This window comes from Notamacropus eugenii, chromosome 3 (assembly GCF_028372415.1).
Source record: "Notamacropus eugenii isolate mMacEug1 chromosome 3, mMacEug1.pri_v2, whole genome shotgun sequence".
In the NCBI taxonomy this organism is placed as follows: Eukaryota; Metazoa; Chordata; class Mammalia; order Diprotodontia; family Macropodidae; genus Notamacropus; species Notamacropus eugenii.
The window spans coordinates 400,937,797-400,948,064 of NC_092874.1; the positions used below are offsets into that span (position 1 = coordinate 400,937,797).

The window sequence follows — 10,268 nt, forward strand, 5'->3', positions numbered from 1 at the left end:
GAATTTTGACATTTATAAAGAATTATTGATATATGAAATAGACTCCCTATAAGGAACTGAAGATGGAATAGAAGTCTTGAAGCATTGTGGTATCACGGACTCAGCACTAGATTTGGAGTTCTTATTGTTCTTATAGAGGAGTTCAAATGTGACCGTAGATATTAGCTGTGTGATTCTGGGCAAATCACTTAATTGATTTGTGCCTTAGTTTCCTCATATGTACAATGAAAGGGTTTGGACTTGATGGTCTCTGAAATCCTATTCATCTCAAAATCTATGATCTTATGATCCTATGACAGAGTAAAAGAACTGAAGGACTGTGGAGTAGTCTGTTTTGGAATGAAGTTAGGAAAATCCATTAAGGATGTGTTCTTTGAACTACTCCTTGATTTGACCACTTAAAAATACTTGATAAAATTCAGAGAGTACTACCAGGGAACTGGCTAACTAATCCTTTCTCAAAAGAAGCACTATAGAAATATTAACAAAATTAATGAAGCTGACATAACACAGAAGGTGAGGTGCAACCTTTGAATACACTGGGGCTTTCACAGAAAACTAAGCAGTTTATTATCATCAGATTTGTATTCTTCATTTGTGAATGATGATAATTCCATGTTTTCTGTGTCAAGCTTTACTGGGTCATACGAAAAGCTAACTACCTTGTGCCAAGTAGCATTGTGACAGTTGCATGAGTGCCTCAACCTAGGTCAACTCTAGTGGAAAGAGAGTCCACTTGTATATCATGTGAAAACCAGATTCTCTAATTGTGTAGAGAAGCATCACTTGTGAGCATGTTACAGATAAGAAAGAAATTTGGTATAGATCTGGGCCACATGTTCAGTAAAGCTACTAGCAAGCTGGCAAGTATCAGGGACAAGATGGAATATTTGATGAAAAATCCCAAAGGCCTCATATTTGATTACTTGTGGGATCTAAGGTACATAAACCCCAGAATCATATATTTGGAGTGTTCAAAAGGTTCTGAGATGTTCTAGGTCTGTTTGAAGTATCAGAGGACACGGTACCTTAAAAATTTGGCAATATCATCAGCACAAAGGGAATTTAACATCCCAATTTTTGGCATGGAAATATAGATACCTTATCAGACTAGTGCAGAAAAGATTAGTCCTCTTAAAAAAAGATATGAACAGATTAAACTAATGAACTGGTATCCCTAAATGATGTTGTAGCAAAATGCCACACTGGTCCTGTAGTAAATTAAAACAACACATGAAAGCATATGGGTTAATGGAAAAGATCAATAAAAGACCCACTCATATATACAACTCCATCACCTTAGGAATATCTGTTCATGTATGGTTCAAGGAAACTCAGCAGGGGAACAGGTGCATTGTTAAATGAAGAATCTTAGGAAGTCTGGTGAGACATAGACCCAGGGCAGACGTATTCTACGTGGAAAAGTGTGAGACAGATACCTTATGTGTACCTCCATCAGGAGAAAGACCAGAAAAGCCTTTACATTCCATTAAAACTGGCCATAATGGGGTACTACAGAATAATAGAAGAAGCTTTTATGTGTAGATTACTGGGCTTTGGACAAAAGTGTCAAAATGGACCAGTATACCATACCAAGAATTTAAAGTAGACTAGTAAACTGTGCTCTGGATCTTTTTTTTTTTTTAGCCAGCTATTTGTTCTTAGTATTTTATACATTCAGCGACTGTTACTAGATTCCTGTGGCAAATAAAGCTCCTTTCATCTGTTCAGCTGGATTTTTACCTGTTTGGCCATATACCTCAAAGTATTTGCCACTTTCCAAAGATAAAGAGAACACAGTTGGAGACAGAACTACTTGCTGGTGTACCCTGATGACATCGTTGTCTTTAGGAAAATCATTGAAGAACATGAAGAATGACTGATGAAAGTCTTCACTTAGAAGAAAAGATCCTAAAGCTTTGAATCGAGAAGTGCCAGTTTTGTTAAGTATGCTCATAACACGGTATTGCAACAAAGTATGAGTGCTGACCCAGAGAAGGCAGAAGCTGACCTGGTCAGAGCTTTCAAGATCTAATGATTTTTTTAGGATTTAGCAGGTATTAATCACAAAATTTGTTAGAAACTATGTTGTTATTCCTAAGCCACTGAATGACCTCATTTGAGCAGAAGAGATATAGAAGCAGAAGGGCAAGAAATACAAGGTTATCTTAAAATCAGAAAAGCCTTTTTGAGACCAATGGACAGATAGATGTGAAAAAGATTTCAGAAATTTGGTCAGTTGCCTCACCCATGAACTAACGTTGGCCTAGGTAAACCAAGCCTTTTGTACTACACTTTTGTCAGTGTCAGCTTTAGAAAGCTTAGGAACAGTTCTATACCAAGAAGGTGGTGGTCACCAAAAACCAATTGCACTTACCAGCAGAGGCCTGAAAGGTCAGACATTACCTCATACATAATCTAGAGTTCTTTAAAATGGGTTGTTACTGATAAATTTAAAGATTGTATATAAAGAGAAGTCGCAAGTGTGGACTAACAATAATCTATTGACACATTCTGACCACTGTGTATTCTGATTACCCCTTTCCCCAGTCTGCCCTCCCTTCTTTAACACCCCTCCCTTCCCTTATCCCCATCTTCTCTCTTTTCTTGTAGGGCAAGATAGATTTCTATACCCCATTACTTGTATTTCTTATTTCCCAGTTGCATGCAAGAACAATTTTCAACATTTGTTCCTAAAACTTTGAGTTGCAACTTCTCTCCCTTCCTCCCTCCCCACCCATCCCCCCTGAGAAGGCAAGCAATTCATTATAGACTATGCCTGTGTAGTTCTACAAAAGACTTCTGTAATAGTCATGTTGTGAAAGACTAACTACATATTTCCCTCTATTCTCATTTATTCTAGTCTCTCTTTTGACTTTGTCCCTCCCCAAAAGCGTTTACTTCTAATTCTTCCTCCTCCCATTTGCCCTTCCTTCTATCATCCCCCGCTGCCACTTATCCCCTTCTCCCCTACTCTTCTGTAGTGTAAGATAGATTTTCATACCAAATTGAGTGTGTATGTTATTCCCCCTTAAGCCAAATGTGATGAGAATAAGTTTCATTTTTTCCCTCTCACCTCCCCCCTTTTCCCCTCCATTGAAAAAGCTTTTTATTGCCTCTTTTATGAGAGATAATTTGCCCCATTCTATTACTCCCTTTCTCATCTTAATATATTCCTCTCTCACCCCTTAATTTTATTTTTTTAGATATCATCCCTTCCTATTCCTATTGGACTCACCGTGTGCCCTCTTGTCTATATGTATATAAACCCTCCAACTGTCCAAATACTGAGAAAAGTCTCAAGAGTTATAAATATTATCTTTCCATGTAGGAATGTAAACAGTTCAACTTTAGTAAATCCCTTATGATTTCTCTTTCTTGTTTACTTTCTCATGTTTCTCTTGATTCTTGTGTTTGAAAGTCAAATTTTCTATTCAGGTCTGATCTTTTCATCAAAAATGCTTGAAAGTCCTCTATTTCACCGAATTACCATTTTCCCCCTGAAGTATTATACTCAGTTTTGCTGGGTAGGTGATTCTTGGTTTTAATCCTAGTTCCTTCGATTTCTGAAATATCATATTTCAGGTCCTCCAATCCCTTAATGTAAGAAGCTGCTACATCTTGTGTTATCCTGATTGTATTTCTGCAACACTCGAATTGTTTCTTTCTGGCTGCTTGCAATATTTGCTCCTTGACATGGGAATTCTGGAATTTGAGTACAATATTCGTAGGAGTTTTTGGATCTCAGGAGGTAATTGGTGGATTCTTTCAATATTTATTTTATCCTCTAGTTCTAGAATATCAGGGCAATTTTCCTTGATAATTTCATAAAAGATGATGTCTGTTCTTTTTTTCATCATGGCTTTTAGGTAGCCTCATAATTTTTAAATTGTCTCTCTTGGATCTATTTTCCAGGTCAGTTGTTTTTCCAATGAGATATTTCACATGGTCTTCTATTTTTTCATTCTTTTGGTTTTGTTTTGTAATTTCTTGGTTTCTCATAAAGTCATTAGCTTCCATCTGTCCCATTCTAATTTTTAAAGAACTATTTTCTTCAGCGAGTATTTGAACCTCCTTTTCCATTTGTCTAATTCTGCTTTTTAAAATATTCTCTTCATTGACTTTTTGGACCTCTTTTGCCATTTGGGTTAGTCTATTTTTAAAGGTGTTATTTTCTTTAGCATTTTTTTGAGTCTCCTTTAGCAAGCTGTTGACTCGCTTTTCATGATTTTCTTGCATCACTCTCATTTCTCTTCCCAATTTTTCCTCCACCTCTCTTACTTGATTTTCAAAATCCTTTTTGAGCTCTTCCATGGCCTGAGCCCATTGAATATTTATTTTGGATGTTTGGGATACAGAAGCCTTGAGTTTTATGTCTTTCCCTGATGGTAAGCATTGTTCTTCCTCATCAGAAAAAATGGGAGAAGATATCTGTTCACCAAGAAAGTAACCTTCTATAGTCTTTATTTTTTTCCTTTTTGCGGCATTTTCCCAGTCAGTACTTGACTTTTGAGTCTTTTGTCCAATGGAGGAGGGTATACTCTAGGGACATGTAAGTTCTCAGTTCCTCCAAAGTGGCACAATCAAGGGACAAGAGTTTACTTGTCTCCTGTCCTGCCCTCTGGTCTGGGAGCAATCACATACTTTTCTGCCCAGGATCTGCAGGTAGGGTTCTCTCTTCACAACCGCCACCAGCTCTACCACACCACAGTGCTCCTCCTCACCCCAGAACCACCACTCAGGGCTGAGATTCAGATCAGCTGCTTGATTCCCCCAGAGTCTTTAGGCTGAGGGCTCCAAAAATGGATGCTGCTGATGCAGTGGCTGCACCTGCCCTGGGCCTGGGACTAGGGCCACACTTTGCTTCCTTCTCACCCAGGAAAAAGAGCTTTCTCACTAACCTTTGAAGTCATCTTTGGTATTTATGGGTTGAGAAATCTGGGAACCACAGCTGCTGCCCGTAATTCCTTGCCATGGGGCCAAGGCTGGGCTGTGCCCTTCTCTGAGCCAGGTGTGATAAACCTTTCCTGTCATCCTTCCAGGCTGTTTTGGGCTGGAAATCTCTTTCCCTTTGTTGTTTTGTGGCTTCTGCTGCTCTAGAATTTGTTTAGAGTCATTTTTTACAGGTATTTTATGGCCTTTGGGGGGTAGAGCTAGATCAGATCTGTCCTTCTACTCTGCCATCTTGGTCTACCCCCCAGGATTTCAACATTTTTTCAATATACGTCAAGTAGTCAACCCACCTCTGGGACTTAGATTTGAAACCAAGGTTAGATAGGGCTCTGTGCAATGGGAGACAGCAATGGGGGGTTTATACTTTATCCAGAGACAATAGGGAGTTTTTTGAGTTTATGGAGAGGGGAGTGATTGGCTTAAAGAAAATTATTTTGGCAGCTTTATAGAGGACAGATGGAAGCTGGAAGAAATGAGATAAGATAAACAATTAGAAGAATACTGCAATAGTCCAGGTGAGAGGTGATGAGAGACTGAACTAGAGTGGTGGCTCTGAATAGTAAGTAGAGAACAGATACAGGAGGGTGTGGATGTAGAAGAGTCAAGGTATGGTGGTGGATATGCGGGGTGAGGGTGAGGAGTCAAAATATGATATTGAGATTGTGAACCTGTGTGACTGAGAGGTTCCTTAAATGGTACCATGGACAATAATAGGAAAGGTAGGAAGATGGGTGGACTTGAGGAGGAAATATAATTAATTATGCTTGGGACATGTTGAGTTTGAGATGACTTTAGGATACTCAGTTTTGAATGTTTAATACATAGTTGGTGATGCAGGAGTAAATAAATAGATATGGTGCCACCTATATGGCGATGATGCTTGAACCTATGGAAGTTAATGAAATCCAAAGAGCATAGAGAAAAAATGTACTTAGGGGCAGAGTCCTGGGGAATACTCTTGCTAAGCAGATGAGACATAGATGGTGAGAATGAGAAAGGAGAATGAAAAGGTATGGTTGGACAGGCAGCCTATTTACTCCTCATGTTATAGGGGTTTAAGAGAATTATGCATGAAATTGATGTGGATTTGAAACTGGTTAAATTACTGGCCTTGAAGCATTACTCTCTCATAAAGCATTCCAGTGATCCATTCTTGGTTCTATATTGTTAAAATTTTTCTCTTAATGACATCAAAGAAGGCATGTGTTCTGCTTAATAAACTGGTAGTAGAAATGTTAGACATACAAGTCTATGATTTCAGTAGGACAGAACAATGGGTCAAGTCAAGGAGGGTGAAATGTACTAAATGCAAAAACTTACAATTGGTCTCAAAAAGAGCAACTTTAAAAACACATGGTGGAGATGCTTAACGACGGAAGTGGAGTGTGCATGGGTTTTAAAGGTGGAGGGGTATTAATAGACTTCAAACTCAGTATGAGTCAACAGTGTGATGTGGCAGAAAAAAACTGACAAGCTAATGGCAGCATAGACTGCATTCACTGAGAGGCACCATGTTCTTTGAGTGGGAGAGTTCAACTACAACTACACATTTTGCACTGTTTGGGTCACATCTGGAGTTCATTTTGGGAAAGAAAGTATATTCATTAGAAGATGATCAAAATGGTGAGATCAGAGAATATGATGAAGATCAGTAGAAGGAAGTAGGTATGTTTAGCCTGGACAAAAGAATTTTGGGGGATGTAGTAATTGTTTTCAATTATTTGAAGGGCTATTGAGAGACAGACTTGTTCTGCATGGCTTTAGAAAGCAAAACTCTGCAATGGATGGAAGTTACAAAAAGACAGACAGGCTTAATGTAAGGAAAATTTTCTCAAAAGCGAGAGCCACATAAATATGGAATGGGCTGCCTTGAGAAAGCAGTTTTCCCTTTCGTTAGAAATTTTCAATCACAGGCTAGGTGATCATTTAAGTATTTTGTAGAAGGGATGCTTGCTTAACTCTGGGTTGTACTTATAGCCTTATGGTTGTTTCTAGTTCTTAGGTTTTCATATTTTGTTATAAAACTTGTTTTTGTTTCATTAAGAAGTATTTGGGACAATGAATTCAAATTGCAGAGAGATTTTGATATTCTTTGCAAGGCATAAGCTGGCCAAAGCACAGAACAACACATTCACTACATTTTCAGAGGGTTTTTTTTTCAGTATGCTTGCTTTCATGGTAAGGTATACCATCAATTTGAAGACTCACCATCATTAATTTTGTTTCTTTTTAAATTTTGTTGATATTTTTTGCTTTTATATCAACTTCATTTTCTCATACATTCCTCTATCCAGAGTGTCATCCTTTATGTTTAAGAACAAACAGGAAAAATGATTCACTAAAAGTAACCAACACACAAAGCAGTTTTAACAACATATGATGTATTCCACATCTATAGTTTTCTGCCTCTGAAAAGAAGGAAAGGAGTACATTCTTGTATCTCCTTCTCAGAGCCAGTCTTGATCATTATAATTCCATAGCCTTTAGTTTCACTTTTGTTATTCTCATTACTTTTATTGCCATTGTCATCTTGGTTCTACTTAGTTCACTTTTAACCCATTAATATGAATCTGTCCCTACTTGTTTGTATTCCTCAGAGTTTCTTCTGGCATTATATGCCAAATACACACATGTATATAAGCATATGTATATGTGTGTGTGTATACACACCCTACACACCATTTCATTGGGGAAATGTTAAATTGTGTTACATAAATGCAGTGGTATATTACAGTTTTCTGCTACTACAAAAAAGTGTTGCTATAAATATTTTGGTGTGCATGAGTTTACAGTTTTAATTCCAAATGCTTTCAGAATGGTTGGGCCAATTTATAGTTGTACTAATAGTGTATTAGTATCTTTCCATAGCCCATTCAGCATTTACTATTCCCACTTTTCTAATTTATGACAGTTTTGTAAGTCTGAGGTAAAACCTCAGTATAGTTTTGGTTTGCATTTCTCTTTTTATTAGTGAATGAATAAATGGTAAAGCATTAAGTGCTGGGGAGACAATTACAAGGAAGCAAGATAGTCACTTCCCTTAGGGAGCATATTACATTCTAATGAGGGAAGACAGCACGTAATGGGGAAGAGGTACATGCATATTGGCTGGGCCAGAAAGTGTTCTGGAGGCCTAGGTCCTGGCAAGATAAGATGAAAGTTCAATTATAAAAGTTCCTTAGTAAGCTGAAGAATATGGTTTGGAAATGGCTTGAAATTTGGAGCACTTTCTCATATGGATCATTTATTCACTGGGGAATAAATATTGGTCTAATATATTTGTGTCAGCTCCCTACATGTTTTAGCTATCAAACTTTTCTCAGTTGTTGATGTTCTCAGATAGTTGATGCAAAGGTTTCTTTTCCCCCAATAAACCATTTCCCTTCTTGTTCGAAGTATATTGATTTTACATGTGAAAAAGCTTTCCAGTTTTATATAACTGAAATAATATTTTTTGTGATCACCTCTAATTTTTGTTTGCTTAAGACTTATTAGCTTAAGCCCTTGTCATGACTGTAAAAGATACCTTACCCCATTCTTGTGATGTACTTTTAATACTCAGGTCACATATCCATTCTTAGCTCATTTTTGACGTATTGTGTAAAATGTTTAAACCAGAGATGTCAAACACATGGTCCGCAACACTTTTGAGTGTTGATTAAAATGCAACAGAGAAATATTTAACAAAATAAATAAAAATTCAATAAGATATTGATGACATTGTATTTTAAAATTAAGTCAATGTGCAGTCCACAGGGATCCTTGTGTATGTTTTAGTGGTCCCCATTTCTGTTTGAATTTGACATCACTGGTTTAAACTCAGTTTCTTCCAATTTAGTCTTTCTTGCATTTCTTATCAATAGGCAGTTTTTCCCCAACTAATTTATTTTCTTGGAACCATCATTACTTTTAACAATGTTGTTCTTTTGTATGAATTCTCGAATGTTCAGGAAGTTGTGAACTGGGCCATTAATCATGTTACTAGGATTTTTCTCCATCCTGAATTTGCTGATGTTAAGTAAGGTTTGAACATTTGGTAAAGGCTTTCCCACAATCATTACATTTATAGGGTTTTTCTCCAGAATGAATTCTTTGATAAAAATTAAATTGTGAAAAGTAGTTATAGCTTTTACCATATTCATTGCACTTAAATGATTTTTCTCCAATACGAGTTTATTCATGTTGAGTAGATTTGACTGCTTTGTAAAGGTTTTCTCACACTCATTACATTTATAAGGTTTCTTTCCAGCATAAATGATCTGATGTTCATTAAGTTGTGATCTGAAGGTGAAGGCTTTCCCACATTCCCTACATTTATAAATGTAGTGGGTTCTCTTCAGAATGAATTCTTTGATGAAGATAAGTTGCGAAATTAGGCTGAAGACTTTTTCACATTCAAAACACTTAAATGACTTCTCTCTCTTGTGCATATGCTAAAGCTGAATAAGATGCATCCTCTGAGTGAAGGCCTTCCCACATTCAAAACATTCATAGGGCTTCTCGCCAGAATGAATTTTCTGATGTTGACAGAGGTGTGACTTGAAGAAAAAAAGCCTTCCCACATTCCATATGTGTATAGGATTTCCAGAATGAATTTTCTGATGATAAGTAAGCTGTACCTGTCTCACCTTGATTACATTCATAGGTCTGGTTTTCTGCATGAATTTTCTGAATATTAAGCTGTAAAATCAGGTTCAGGTTTTCCCCAAATTCATTATAATTAACAGGTTTATTTCTTGTGAAGATTTCTGGACATTCAATTAGATGCAAATCATCTTTGATACTGTTTCTCTAAGTATCATTTTTATAGGAACTTCTTACTATGGGAACTGTCTGCTGTGCAATCAAGATTGATTTCAGACTGAAGCTTCTCTCAAATTCGTTACTTTCAGAGCTTCTTTCTCTACTTGATGTTTCGTCATCTGTGACTGTTACTTGCTTCAAATGTTTTCTCCTGGTGACCATGCTGCATCACTTGTGTGCCATAACATGTAAAGGATTCTTTCCATTTGGAGTTTCAGGAAGTATGTCTTGTAGTTCATCATTCCCTGAGATGACTCTTCCACAGAAGTTTTCTGCTTTGGAATGGACTCCTGTGATTGAAGCCTTGTTTTCAAATCTGAAAGAAATGTAAAAAAGTATAAAAGAAATATAAAAATACAAATTTCTTCATGGTAGAAGAAAAAGAGCTATTGTAAGAACAGAATAACAGAATGGGGAGACTATAATGAATTAGTTAATATTTATATAAATGCTTTAATACAGAGAAACTGCTTTCTTCACCATGTGAGGAAGGTAGTATAATTATCATAATC

General features: G+C 36.9%; 1 pseudogene; it reads right to left on the reverse strand.

Moving 5' to 3' along the window:
• Positions 1-8,462: 8,462 nt before the first annotated feature.
• On the reverse strand, positions 8,463-9,596 carry LOC140532247 (uncharacterized; annotated as a pseudogene).
• Between the last annotated feature and the right edge of the window lie 672 nt (positions 9,597-10,268).